The 15,027-nt window shown below is 47.9% G+C and overlaps 2 non-coding genes across 2 annotated transcripts; one reads left to right on the top strand and one right to left on the bottom strand.

Annotated features, from left to right (window-relative positions):
• Positions 1 to 4,707: 4,707 nt before the first annotated feature.
• On the bottom strand, positions 4,708 to 4,791 carry TRNAS-GCU. The gene has a single exon. It is a non-coding gene; the product is annotated as a tRNA-Ser (tRNA).
• A 9,803-nt stretch (positions 4,792 to 14,594) lies between these two features.
• Positions 14,595 to 14,667, top strand: TRNAF-GAA. The gene has a single exon. It is a non-coding gene; the product is annotated as a tRNA-Phe (tRNA).
• Positions 14,668 to 15,027: the final 360 nt, after the last annotated feature.

Here is a 15,027-nt window from a genome sequence, read left to right as displayed (position 1 = left end):
CAGAGCATAATACAAAATACTAGACAAATACAGAGACAATACTTATAACTTCAACTACAAAATGATACACAGACATACAGACGCCATAAGCATAACCAGCAACCCAGAAACTTGGTATCTTTGACACCTTATATGACCCCCTTCACTTAAGATTTGGTGCCACTAATACAGGACCTTGGTCTGCCAACCATATGTTCTGATATGGTCCCCACATTTTATATCAATAACGTCACACCTGTTTAGAAGGTAAGAGCCTCCTTGAGGTTTCTGAAACCTGTTTTTTTTTCAGGGTCTGATTCCATCTGGTGACAGTTGAATACTAGACATGGAATAACAATGAGCTTAAGGAGGCAGAATTTTATTGCGCACCTGGCGATTTTGTCGACCCTCAGATATCACTGTGGACATTAGGGGTTTGTTCCCTTTTTGTTTCCCCTTTTCCTCCATCCCTCACCTCCCTCCTTTCTCTTCGTTTCTTGCTTTTTATTTGTCCTTTCTTCCCTGTTCCCCTCCACAACATCAGGAGGGAGGGGTTTGTGTGTGTGTGTGTGGTTGCAAGGGAGTGGCTCATGCAACGCTCACCACTGTGGGAAGTCCACCCCAAAAATGAGTTATGGGCTGAAATAGTGCTCGGAGGCAGTGTATCCCCACTGTGACCTGGTCCATCTTTTGGGCTTCTCTGGTTGAGAACCCTCAGCCTCCCGTCCTCGAAGTCTACTACCCTGAGTTGGCTGAGCAGGGGGTTTATTTGGACAGGGAGGAGACTCTCGGTGTCCTTGTTGGTATCTTTTAAGACCAAAGAATATAAGATCAGAACCAGTGTCTGTGTTTTGTTATAATTTTGCGCTTGCTTCTCCTGCATTAATGAGTCATGTCTGATGATAGTTCATGATTCTCTCTAACATTGTCAGCTTATTTCTCCTCAAATAGTTGCTGAATAATTACTGATCACTGTGGTGTTCTGTGGTCTGGATTCTCATTCTTGAGGAGCACTTTATTCAGGTCATTCTACGTGTATGAAATTCAAGATCCACAAGGTTAGTTTGGAAAATCAGGGCTCTTGGGTCCTATTCCCAACTCTGTCCACTTATGACTGGCTTTGTTTTGTGTTTGTGACCTAAGACAAGTCAAATTCTCCTTTCTCAGTCCCTTAGCTTCTCCCTCTTTCAAGTAGGGATAATAATGATCCGCTCGCCTACCCTAGCCTCAAACACACTCCACCTCTTCTCAAGCACACACAACTGTCTCTTGCGCCCCCAGAACACAAACAGTCCTCTACCCACGCCTACGCACACTTTTTGTGGGCAGTTGAAAAGCAGCTGGCAATCTAGTAAGATGCCCGTGGAACGGTGGGGCTTAGAGAGAACAACAGCATCATGTGATGCTGTACCAGGCCCGTGATGAAGCACTGCAAACCCTTCCCAAAACACCCTGCCAAGCTAGTTGCACAGTGGGATAGATTTTGCCCACAGTGCAATGCTCTCTGTGGCCATCCAAGAACTGCTAGCATAGGATGTGCTCTGGTGGACACAAGGCGGCAATAGGGAGGACATTCACTATAGCTGTTTAGTTTAAAACCATTTAACTACAAGCAGCAATCCAGGGGGTTCTAGGTGGCCTCCTTTCTTTCCTCGCCCTGGGAGTAAACTCAGCTTTTTATTTCCATTCTTGAGTGTTTCATGGAATAACCAACAGACGACGACGAAGAAAGACGTGGACAGGGTGGGTTCTCAGGGGAGAGGCAGAGAGGTTCGACGGCGCGTCTGGGCAGAGCAGGTCCTCGGGAGGTGGGTGGGCAGTGGGCAGGGCAGGTCTCAGGGGAGGAGGGCAGAGAAGGAGGGCTGGCAGTGGGTCAGGGGCAGGGTCTCAAAGGGAGAGTGCAAGAGAGGTAGTGGGTGGTGGTGGGCATGGGTGGGTTGCAGGGAACGTGTCAGCGAGGTGGTGGTGGCGGCTGGTGGGCAGACCCTTGTGTGTAGGGGGTGGGAGAGGCACGCAGCGCAGCAGGCAGGAAGGCTATTGGGGGGAGGAGAGGTAGGCAAGACGAAAGGTTGAATCAAGCATGTCCTCAAGCCAAAGAGGAAGAGCAAAGGGGGTGTGGAATGTGGCCAAACAGGAGCAAGGGAGGGGAGCACAAGGGGGTGGGTGCCTCAGAGAGAGGAGAAGGGGTGGAGGGGGCAGTAGCCTATGGTCTGGCACCTAATGGGGCGCCACCCCACTTCTAGGGAGCTTCCCAGCGCTCCACCACCCAGCCTCACCCAAAATGCAAGATGCCTATGGGCCACCTATTCTGCGTTCATCTTCTACTAACCAAGCCCCATCCACAAGCTATGTTTAAGGGGAGAGTAGCCCTCCTGTCTGGCCACTAGAGCACTATCTGCTCAACTGGGGTTAGGCTGATAACATGTGCATTGCTGTTAGTGGAGGTAAATTTTTTAACACCCCTGAGTAATGAGTAGTTAACAACCGGATCTAAATTTTTGTAGTGTAGTACCTGTCCAAAGAACCTTGGGTATGGTTAAAAACTACCCCTGTCTCCTACTGCTTTACTGAATCCAAAACACCAAAAGCAAAGCTTGTCAGGCCCAGATGGAGGTTGGCAGAGAGTCAGGTGTGATGCAAACATGATCGCCTTACAGCAAGCTGTAGGCACCATGGCTTAGCTGGCTAAAACCACTGTGTTTGTATACAAGGGGATCCTGGGATTCAAGTTCCACGTGGTACCTTAACTGAGTTGCTTTTTGGGGCACCCTGGTATTGGCTTACTGTCAGAATGACAAGATTCAGGAGCTAGATGGAGCCTCTTCGGTCTAGCCCTATGTGTGGTTTTTCTTACTGGGTTTAAATTAACACTCACAGAGCACTGAGTGCAATAGAGTTTACTGAAAGTTTGGGAGTTAGGAGCTGATAGGGTCAGTGGATCCGGTCCCCTCACAGATGACCCCATCCCTCTGGGACAGGGGCAGGTCTGAGCTCTCACACCAAATGCTCATTGTGGCTGCCAGAATCTGTGGGCAGCTCGTTTCGTTTATGCGAGGGTTGAGTCCTGTTTTGTGCACTGTCTGAGAATGAAAATCCTAAACCGCCCTTTGAAATAACAATAGCAGCAGGACGTGTTTCTGTCCCTGCCCCAGAGCAGACAGACCAATGGAGAAATGCCATGAGTCCAGGGTAATACTTCCCCTGCGGTTTTACCATTTCCACTTGCTAAATTCCCTCCCAACCTTCTGGGCTCCTGGAGCAGGGGACTGAGCCTGAGCCGAGACACGGACACTGCAACGTTACAGCCCAAGCCGCATGATCCTGATTAATGTAACACGGGCCAGTCATGGGTGTTTCATTGCACTGGAGACGTAACCTAATGTTATGTCTGCACCGTGATTAAAACACCCAGGGCACCTGTCGCAAAGCCTGGGTCAGCTGACTCAGGGTTATGGGGCTTGGGCTGCAAGACTATAAAATTACAGTGCAGACATATGGGCTTGAGCCCAACCTCTGAGACCACACGAGGGGTGAGGGTTTCCGAACCCAGGCTTCAGTGTAAACAGAAATATCTACACCACAGTTTTTAGCCTCTCAGCTTTAGCTTCATGAGCCCAAGTCAGATGGTCCAGGCCAGCCGTGCTGCCATCTTTATCCCAGGAGAGATGGACTCTAAGGGTATGTCTCCACTGCAGTGTCAGCCCAGGGGTGGCACGCTGTGCTCAAAGCAGCACCCTGGAAGCCCCATATTCACCAGTATCATATAATGATGATACGGTTTGTACAAAGTCTGCCTGGTCAGGTATCATTTCAAAAGTCTTGGTCTGTTGAACATTACTATTGTGTTGGATTGTGTGTGTAGCATTGGCTGGGAAGTTTTGCTCTGTGTGTGTGACTGAGATGAGGTTGGGAAATGCCCACCACCAGCCTTTCAGGTGTGACAATGGAGGAGCCAGACCCGCTGCTGGCCCATTGAAGGGATCCACACTCCCAAGGACTATCCCAGGAGCCGTGTACAATGCAGACTTCTCCGAGATAGCACAGCGACAATGGACACTGCTTGACTCACATCCTAGCAAAGGGACTTCCTAGCAAGTTGGAAGAAACTATGAAAGGGGGGTAGAGACATTAGGAGTTGGCCTCTCTCCCCCACAACTCAACAGCTGGAAATACACCTGGATGACAAAACTGATTCAGAAATCAGAAGAGAATAATAATAGTACATTCAAACCAAAGTCCCCAAACACACTAGTAGTGGTTTCTCAGCAGAAATTTTTCAGTTTGGGGAATTTTGTTTTCTCAGTCAGACTTTGCAAAGGGAAGCAGAGAGAAAATGGTTGAGTTGTTTCCTTCAGAACAGCTTGGCCTAGACACTAGCTCTGGTTCACTGTTGTGGCCTTGCTCAGGTTGGGGGTATTTTAAATTATTTGGGGAGGTCCCAGAGTGTTTGGGGGAGATTATGAGGCTGTTCCCTTTTGAGATAAAAACTAAGAAATGCAGGACTAGAGAATTTTTTTAGAAATCTGGTATTTAGACATTTTATTTGAAGCACCCCTTTGCTTCAAATAAAATGTCTAAATACCAGATTTCTAAAAAAATTCTCTAGTCCAGCATTTCTTAGTTTTTATCTAAGGGGGAAGAGATTCTGAGAAGGTTTTTGTTTGATCTGTCATTGTAACAAGGGGGGAGATGGTTTGTCTATAAAGGAGGGTGAAGACTAAATGCAACCGATGAGGATGGGATTTGAACCCATGCGTGCAGAGAAACAATGGATTAGCAGTACCATCACCTTAACCACTCGGCCACCTCATCTGAGCTATCAAAAAGTGGACAGGAGGAGAAATCTAAGGCTGGCAGAGATAGTGACACAGGAGTTTTTAAATACTAAGCATAAGGAGGGGCTGAATGAGCTCCCCCCTCACATCTAGTGAGGAGCTGTGGGAAGACTTCAGGAACAGGCCGTGTTTGCAACAGACACCCCTACTCTGCCTAGCTATGCAGCATGAGGGGGCCGCTTCCCCAAAATGACCAGTTGTGGATGGTGGTGGGTTGTGTCGGGGACTCGAACCCCAACAGCGAAGTTCGTTGTCTGACCGCAGAGAGAGACAGGCAACACCAGCAAGGTCTGATCAAAAGTTCTTTATTGACAAGTGCACATATCAGTAAAGAACAGCTCGTATCCGAAAAGAACCAGCCCCCCCCTTTACAGCTCAGTATTAGCTTATATAGACAGTTTTATTACGTCATAGATCATTCACTAGAGCAATCCACCCCCTTTGTCTAACAACTGGAAATTAGACACCTTTTAATATATACGCATGCCTAGTCTCTACAATATTGAATTGTTAATATCTCAACAAGCGCCAAAGGTTAGGAATGTGAGGGAGTTAAAAACACACCGAACACTAAACCAAGGAGTAAGTCAGAACTGTGAGATGCTTGTGTTTCTTATCGGTCCTTCAAACACTGTGTCTTAACACAACACAGCTGGCATCAGCCCCCTCACTTATCTTGCTCTTTTCCCCAGGGCTTTGTGAGACAATTCTGCCTGTCCAGTATTTCACTCTGGGTTTTCCCAGAAACCTCTGCTAGCCTGATTTTAGTCAGGTTGGCACAACTGGTTTTGTGCTACATCTTTATTCAGGCCTAACAATCCCCTTTTGTCCTAGAGGACCAACGGGACTCTTTGGGACAACAAATTACTGCTTGGCAGGGCACAACCGGGTTATGGTTTCTTTCAGTCGCAGACGAAGCTTCAAATCGCCTTTAGGGGTAACAATGCATCGGTCTGGGGCACTGACTATAAATCAGATTAGGTATACCAAGTGGTCTAATGTCCCAGATGTCTCGGTAAATAATTCAGTCCCACACGCATCCTCCCCATGGACCCGGCAGGATCTTGGTATGTGGGAGCCCACACCCACCCTAACCGGTCCAAATGCTTGGAAGGAGCACTATGAATATCCACACTTTCATCCAGAAAGTGGCCAAGTATGTCTTTATGACCACAGATCAGATGGTACTCCTGACGCGTCTGTAAGGGCAGTGGGCCAAGTCTGGTCTGGATCCCACTGCAATGCCTTCCCAGCCTCAGTGATATTCAGTACCATCTCTGTCAGTAACGTCTGGGTCACAGAACTAAGGGTGGAAATGACATGTAACTCACCAACTCCAGCCTGTACTTAAGATAGCTGAGCTTCAAAAGTAAGTCTAGTGGCCTTTTTAGTTGGCCCAATTTCTCAGCATTTTCTTGGCTTTTAAGATATTGGCCCTAGCCCACAGGGATCTGCCTCAATTCTTTTTCTTTCCAGAGGAAATAACCCAGGCCCCTCTGTTGTGCTAATGTAATGGCAGCCCCTTGTGAGCAATCTGGGTATGTAGAAAGCGATCTGAAAACTGGATAAGGACAATGTTATTGAAAATGCAATGAGGGAGGGCAATACATGCTGAAGGATTTATCCAAAACACAGGGCGCAGCCTGTAGAATAAACCCCAAAATCCAATTAATACCACAGTTCCAAATATAAGTCCCACAAATTTAGTCCTGCCAGTGTGTAATTCTTTGTTTCGTCACCAGGGTCAGTTCTCAATGTCCTTTTTAGTCAGGAATTCCTGGACTTTGGCAATGTCAGTGGAGTGAGTGTTTTCTTCTTCTTTCCCAAAACAATTGTGGTTTAGCATCCTACAGGGGAGAGGTTTCCAGCACATATCACCCTGTAATAGCTGTGCTTTGTCTATAAAAGTCTAAAGGCACAGTTGGTCTGTCAGTGGACAAGGGAAAGGTTACCAGTACGTTACCTTGTCCTTCTTCCCTGCTGTCCAGAAGCACAGTAGAACTAGAAGAAAGAATAGGCGATATCATCAATAGGAAAATTCTTCTGATGTGGAGGGGTCTTTTTTGCAGTGAGAATCCTGGGTCCAAGCAGTCAGTCTTTGGCACTTCACAGCAGTGTTGGTAGACAGCAGGACTCAATACGGGCCTTTCCAGCATGGAGCCAAGGCAGTCTTTCGTTGATGGATCTTTATGTAGACCCAGTCTCCTGGTTCCAAGGAGGGGCAGGCTGCTAGGATCTTTGGGTTGTTTCTTCTGTTACCTGTGAGAAAAGAAACCTAACACATTGCATTAGTGTCTTTGCAGATTTTACAAATTTTATAGCTGCATGGGCAAATTTAAGTCCCCCCCTTGTTCCTTTTGAGGGTTAGCCAAGTCTTAAGCTGTGAGGAGTGTCTTTGAACAAAGTCAGTGTCTCAGCTTTAAACTGAGCATGTTTATCTATTTTTTTTTCAGTCAACTTGTTTTTTTTTTTTTTCACTTCCCTTCTCAGCTTTTTTTTTTAACCTACAAAAAAAACTTTCATGTTTTACGTATTACACATGGTGTTAACAATGAACACATACACATTGCTGTTATACAGTACATTAGTCTTATCTAATATATGCCACATATACCATTTCACTAAAATAATGTTATTACAGAACTTGAGAACAACAAACCAAGACAAGCACACCCACTTTCGATGAGTTCATTTAATACAAACTGTAGTCCAATAGCTGTCCACCATCCCCAGCCTCTGGCTAGAAGTCTGAGGTAGCCAGAAGGATCCCATGTACAATATGGGGAGTGGGTTAACTTTCCATGTCCTTGCTTTCAAAAACTGTTAATATGCAAATTTCAATAACAATTGTCAATGAAAAGTTTTGGCCAATGTAGTATCTTTCTCTTACTTAAGAAAATGTATAAGACTTTAGTATATCCACATTTTTCTGATGTATCCAAACACTTTGTATTCTAAGTTGAACAAAACAAATATCTGCATTTTAATCCAACACTGCTGCTTGATTTTAAATCAGACCATCCCATAAAAATATTAAACACATCAATTTTGGCCACAGGACAAACACCACAAGACAGAACATAGAACACAAAACACAATTTTTACTGTGCCAGCAATATCATGGTACGTTGAATGCTGTTTAGCCGGCATCAGTGTTCTCTGATTATCTTGAAAGACAAAACAGAAGTCTACCCCTTCTGGGCAGGCAATCATTACTAAAAATATACAAAGACTTGTTGTTGATTTTAGGCAAAACAAGGGAATTACCACATATTTTCTTGTATGTGTTTTATAGGCAGCCCCTGCTTTAGTGGCTCCTATCTTATTAGTTAGATAATTTGCATTAATACAGATGCTTGCTGGCTCACTTTTTACTTGTAACTCCTGCTTGTAAACACTGAAAGAAAACATCATCACTCACAGTGCTCTTAGAGCCTAATACAATTTTAATGACATAGCACTGTATGCATTCTTCAGCTGATTTAACAAAATTGTTCATAGCCAAATGATTGCAATCTAATAATTTCTTTGCCTGAATTTATTTACAAACATTTCAAAGACACCAAGAACTTTTTACTTTAGTACATTTACAAAATTCAACTGCTGTTCCCTCCAGCAACTATAGAGTTAACTTTTCACTGTGCCTTAAATCACTTGCTTGTCCTTTCAACAACCACTTACCAACTCAGATCACCATTCCAAATATTCTTCTGAGTATTTGAACCCACATGCGTATACGTATCTTACTCTGTTTTTTCACTACACCCGAACATTTTCCAACCTGTTCTCCAAGCTCTCTGTCTGTTGCCTGGCCGCCTGGGCCCGATCCTTTTTTTTTTTTTTTCTGAACCGTTTCTTTCCATGGGTACCAACGCATTCCACTACCAGTTAGCTAGGAGGGTGGGCTTTTTAAGTAGCCCCCACCCGCTGGTCCTTTCCCTAAAACATTTCTACTCACAAAACTACTCGAGTCCTCCCCTGTGAGGCTTGCCACCTGGGCAAAACACATGGCCCACTGGCGTTGAACTATTTAATTTCCTCTTGTAGCAAACAACACTGCTGTTACAACATATGCTGAGCACAAATGGTTAAATTTTAACAAGTCCCTGAAGGACTGGTACTTGCTTAGCCAGGGCTTCCTTTTCTAACTGGAAATCCTGTCTCAAGGCCTGCAAACTTGCCCTGGCGCAGGTTTGAGTTGCCGCCTGGTTCATGATCCATGCCTCTTAATTGCTCAATTCTAGTTATCCAAGTACACAGCTCGTCCCTTTTGTCCAACTACTCTATTGCCCAGTCCTGCTACGACTGGGGGCAGATCCACCTGCCACCCTTCCGGTCAACCCAGGGTGGAGAGAAAAATGCTAAACCCCTCTCCAGTTCTCAGACTTACTGCAGCTGAGAGTAGGCTTCACCTTTAATCATGCAATCCTCAACATATAATACCAACAGTACCAAACAAAAGAAACACAAAACAAAGGTAAAACAGATAGATGGTGTAAATTCTATAGGGCTCCCCTATTCTTCAATTGCTCAACAAACTGTGACAAATCTGTTACCAATTTATCTACTGCAGGACGTTGGGGAAACACACCATATAATCAAATTTTAAAGCTTAATTAAAAATAATAAAACAACAATGAAGAGTGTTGGGAACGCTCCCACATTACGCAAGGAAGACCATGAATACTTTAACCCTTAAGCCACTTTAATACTCACACATGTCCAAACTGGCCACGTCTGTATAACGTTCAGAGAAGGGAAATAGGCAGACGGGAGATTATCCTGTATACAGGCTTGTCCAGAATTTCCAACATGCTTCTTCTTTTGGGAGAGCTGTTTTTGACACCCTGGAATCTCCTGCAGTGTCTCTTTCAGAGAGTCCAGTTCAGATTCCAGCCCGTGGCTTCTCCAGTTTTCACCAAGTCAGGTCTGAATTTCAAATTAACCCGTTCCTAGACAAATTGCTCACACTGTGTCAGAGGCTTTTCTTTGGTGATTAAAAGCTCCTTTGAGATATATGATCTTATCTAGATTGAAGGTACCTTCTAATGGGCATTGTTTAGATTAGATTTTCACGCGTGTAAAGATTCCAATTCTCTAAATACCTGCAGGTTTTAGGACCATAATGTACGTACATGTAACATGCTGGGGTACCCTTAGGGGGTGAGGTGGAATATTTAGACTGTCCTCCCCCATTTTCCACACACACACACACACACACACACACCAAGGCCATTATTTCCTATTACCACGATGCATCATATCTTGCTGCACAGTCAATATAATTCAGATGGCGTGAGCCCAAGAGAGACAGACGTCCCCACGGACAGTCTTCCTCCCAGTGTGGCTCTGGGGCATATGCTGGGGGATTTTTACAAGAAGCTCTCCATACAGCTTTAAACATACAGCTCCAAAAGCTACCCGGTTCCAGAAATCTTCTTTCAATCTTTAAGTATTAGAGACAATGGGGCGTCCCCAGACACTTACTGCCAACTTGTCCCATTTTGTAAGGGGACTCTAACCCCCACCTCCCGCGTCAAGCGCTCACTTACCTCTCCAGGGGACTCGAACACCTGGACTGGGACTCAAACCCAGGCTGGGACTCTAACCCAGACTACTTGGATCCTGTGCAAACCTGGACTGGGACTCTAACCCAGACCTAAGTTGTCAGGGACTCTAAACCCCGACAATCTGCACTGGGACTCTAACCCAGGCAACCTTAACCCTACTCAACGGGTAGGTGGATGTTGCTGGATTTCTACGAGCTTCAGCTGGTTCACAGAACTCGCCTTATCGCGACGCAGAGATCAGATTACCAGGCAAGGCTCCTCTAAATCAAAGGATGCGCGCTGCGTTGCCTCAGAGTCTGATCCCCCGCCGGAGAGTCAGACAAAGTCCCGGCGAGTCGCCAAAGATGTCGGGGACTCGAACCCCAACAGCGAAGTTCGTTGTCTGACCTCAGAGAGAGACAGGCAACACCAGCAAGGTCCGATCAAAAGTTCTTTATTGCCAAGTGCACGTATCAGTAAAGAACAGCTCGTATCCGAAAAGAACCAGCCCCCCCCTTTACAGCTCAGTATTAGCTTATATAGACAGTTTTATTACGTCATAGATCATTCACTAGAGCAATCCACCCCCTTTGTCTAACAACTAGAAATTAGACACCTTTTAATATATACGCATGCCTAGTCTCTACAATATTGAATTGTTAATATCTCAACAAGCGCCAAAGGTTAGGAATGTGAGGGAGTTAAAAACACACCGAACACTAAACCAAGGAGTAAGTCAGAACTGTGAGATGCTTGTGTTTCTTATCGGTCCTTCAAACACTGTGTCTTAACACAACACAGCTGGCATCAGCCCCCTCACTTATCTTGCTCTTTCCCAGGGCTTTGTGAGACAATTCTGCCTGTCAGTATTTCACTCTGGGTTTTCCCAGAAACCTCTGCTAGCCTGATTTTAGTCAGGTTGGCACAACTGGTTTTGTGCTACATCTTTATTCAGGCCTAACAGTTGCAAATCACTTTAGCATTGAGTGCAATGAAATGTTATTCTCCTTCCTGTACGAGTGAAGAGCAGCGGAACGTACCTAGGCCGTCCTGACGGAGGGGTGGCTGGGGAGGACTCGCTTTCATTGGACTGCAGAGAAGTGATTGAGGACGTCACCCTAACCCAGTGGTCCCCAAACATTTCACACTGCGCCCTCGTACCCATGGCTGTGGCCCTTCGGAAGCCGCGGTCGAGAACCGGGGCTGGGAGTGGGGCCATTGCTTGCTGGGGAGAGGGGTGCGGACAGGGGTAAGGGGGTCGAGGCCGGGCTGGGAGCCAGGGGCCCAGGATGAGGGTGGGGTTGGGGAAGAGCTGGGACAGAGTGGGGCTGAGTGGGGCTCCCTCCCTGCCCTCCATGGGGGCTGGCTCAGGCCCTGAGGTGCCCCCATCAATCTTCCTCTGTGTCCCCCTAGGAGTCACGCCCCACATTTTGGGGACCCATTGACCCCTACTCACTAAGCAGGGGCTAGTGATGCCAAAGCCCAGGGACAGGGAACTTTGCCAGAGTGGAGCCTGTAGGTCACATGCTGGGGGGCTGTGACGGGCACACAGGCTCCGTGCTCTGGAACAGCTCTGAGTCAAACCCAGGCAGGAGCCTCATTCATCAGTGTGACTCCCCCAGGGGACGCTCTCACTGGGGGAAGTCTCCTTGGCTTCAGCACCTCCTGGGACTGACCTTGGACCTTTCAGCCCCCCTGTTCCACACCAGGAGCTTCCTGCAGTGAGTCCACCTGAATCGGACACCTCGAAAAGCCTCACCCCCCCCCCCGAAGGGGAGTCCTGCACCCCCAACTTCCACAGTCACCAGTGACTCTCAGCCAGCGCTGTACAACAGAAGGTTCGTTAGGGGTCTGGAATCCAGCCTGGGAAAGTTCTGTGTTCGCACAGGAAGCAGGAAGATTCAGCAACGTCCATTTTGGGGAGACCCCGAACTCAGAGCCTGGGCTCTCCCCTCGAGTCCCCAACCCAGCAGACTCCTTGCTCCCAACAGCCCGACTCAGCCAGGCCCTTTGCCCCTCATCTGTCCTTTGTTCTGTTTCCCTGGCAACCTGCTCACCTGGCCTCCAGCTCGTTCTTTGTTCTCCGACTCCTCCCGGCCAGCTGGCCTCTTGCAGCAGGTGCGCCCCGGCCATCGGTTGCTAGGAGACAGAATTTGTGGCTATTGTCTGGGCCCAGGCAGCTCGACAGCAGCCACACCTGCCCTTTGGGGGTCTCTGCCAAGATTTAACCCCCTTGTCCCACCACCGAGATCACTGGTCCCAAAACACTTCAGGGTCATGCCCCCCACCCTGTCCATGCTCCCCCCGGGGCGTGGCTGGGAGTGGGGCCGCAGCTAAGGGGGAAGGGACACAGACAGGGGTAAGGGGGCTGAGGCAGGGGCCAGAGCTGGAGCCAAGAGTGGAGCTGGGTGGCTCCTCCTCCCCGCCCCATGGGGGCTGGCCCGGGCCCAGCTGCATCCCCCTGAATGTTACTCCATCCCCCTGGCAGGGTGCACCCCACATTTTGGACCTTTAACCTCGATAATCGTGCAACAAATAGGGGAAACTGAGGTACACACAAGCTGCAAACAAAACATCCAGAAAATCCCCACTTCGTCACAGGGGTGTCAGTGGGGTCGGAGCTGGGCAGCAGCACAGGAAAGTGGGGAGGTTAAACTGCAAAACATCCCCCTGTGTTCCCGCAAAAGCCTCTCGTTTATCCCCTAACCCCCTCCCCATGAAAATCTCCACCCCTGCCCTGGCCCACAGAGACCCCCCTCACTCCAATGCAGATTTCTAACGTTTCTTACTTGTCCTTGGCCTTCCACAAACATTGTTCCCATCAAAATGATCCAGGGCTTTTACAATGAGAATGAGAAAACAAACTAAATCAAACCCAAAGAAACCGCTATCGACCTCCCCACCACACACAGTTTGGGTCTGAATTTTTCTACTGAAATGTTGAGGCAATAAAACTCTCACTGCTCTTGTCCAGAAACAAACCTAACCCCCCCATGCAGTACCTGGGGCATCTATGTCTGACCCACCAAGGCTTCAGCTTCTTTGGGGAGATTTCCAGCTGCCCAGTCCTGCTGCTATTCCAGGGGAGCAATTCCTGGCTCCTGTCAGCATTTATCTCAGCCCCGTTCTGGGCATCACAGGTTTCTCCGGGAAAGGGCAGCGAGTGGTTCTAGGGCCCAGTGATCCTTCTCCAAACCGAGCTAGAACCTGGGAATCCTTCCCCTTCCCCAGGCTGTGGGCGGGGAGGCATTTCACAGAGCTCTCAGAGCTATAGCCCGTGGCTAAGGAGAGAGAAAAAGCCTCCTATCCCCCTCTGCTCTGGGGGCTGGGTTTCCTCCTGAAGCCTCTGCCCCCCACCTAGTGCCCTAAGGCGCATCCCTGACCCTTGCTGCTGCTCCTTGCTATAGACTGTGAAAGGAGCGGAGGCAGCGCAGGAGCCTTCTGGGAACGCAGATCTGAGGCTTTGGGGAGACACATTGAGACATCAGAGCGCTGCAAACCCTGCAGCCACCCCCTCAATCCGGGGCCTGTTCCAGCCCTGAGTCTGGGCTACCGCGATCCCTCCCCCAGAGCAGGGCGCCCGCAGATTACAGCCTGGAAATAGGCGTGTGAGACTAACTCCTGCTTTCCCTGACAGGGCCTCCCCTAGACCAAGTGGCGTCCCAGGCAAGACGTGTCTTCGGAACCCCCCCAACCCCGCTCCATATGTTAAACCATTGAATACCTTATTTTTATTGCATTTGTAGCTCATTTCATGATTTTGATGCACAGTTTGGATGCATGATTTTCTCTATCATATAAGACAATAAATTTTCATGCTAGGATGTGTAAATCTGCATTTATTCATGCCATATATAAGCAAATTAAAAAATCATTTATTTTAAGCATATAGAAACTTTTAATTTTGACAGTAACTGAAAAGTACTAACATCTAGCAATGGAAACTGTCACCAGCACAGGGTGGGCCGGTATTAAATAGTGTTACAGTCGGAGACAGACAGCGTTAGGATGTTAACCCCAGGCCCTTTGTTCAAAGGTCGCTTCTCTCGCCTTTCCCCCATGAACTGAAGCGCAAGCATTTGAGAGATCCAGAGACTAGTTGATGACGTTCCCAAGGGCTAAAATAGCAAGCGATGTCCATCTTGCATTGGCCATTGTTGACTGGAGAGATGGTTTATGGAGAATAAACTTCAAGGTGAGAAGTAACAGCCCAAAAAGGGCCCCTGCAAGTGCTGAAGTAGCTCAGTTGGGAGAGCATTAGACTGAAGATCTAAAAGTCCCTGGTTCAATCCCAGGCTTCAGCAGACTGTTTCATCCCTCTTCATGCAGCAGTGGGCTCTTTCCTGGAAGCACAGCACTGCCTCTACCCAATGCAAGACCCTCATTTTGGGCTTCACAGCAGGAAAAGGCAGCATTGGCTTCTGCACCCAGTTGGCCCACGGGACCTTTCTTTCTTCTCTTGCTGCTTCTCAGCAAGGGGAAGAAAAACAAACTCCCCTTCAAGCTAGAGTCACAAAGGTGATGTAAGGACGACTTCCTGATCCCTGGCTCAAGTCCTCTGTTCTTCCAGCTGACCCATCAAGGAGCTGCTGCCAGTTTCTCCAGGTTCGCCCATCAGTGTGTGCCAGGGTGAGCACCACCAAAGTGCAGGGAATTTGAGGGCA

The sequence above is a fragment of the Mauremys mutica genome, unplaced genomic scaffold (genome assembly GCF_020497125.1).
Source record: "Mauremys mutica isolate MM-2020 ecotype Southern unplaced genomic scaffold, ASM2049712v1 001436F_np12_obj, whole genome shotgun sequence".
Classification (NCBI taxonomy): domain Eukaryota; kingdom Metazoa; phylum Chordata; order Testudines; family Geoemydidae; genus Mauremys; species Mauremys mutica.
This window is presented reverse-complemented; position numbering and strand designations above follow the sequence as displayed.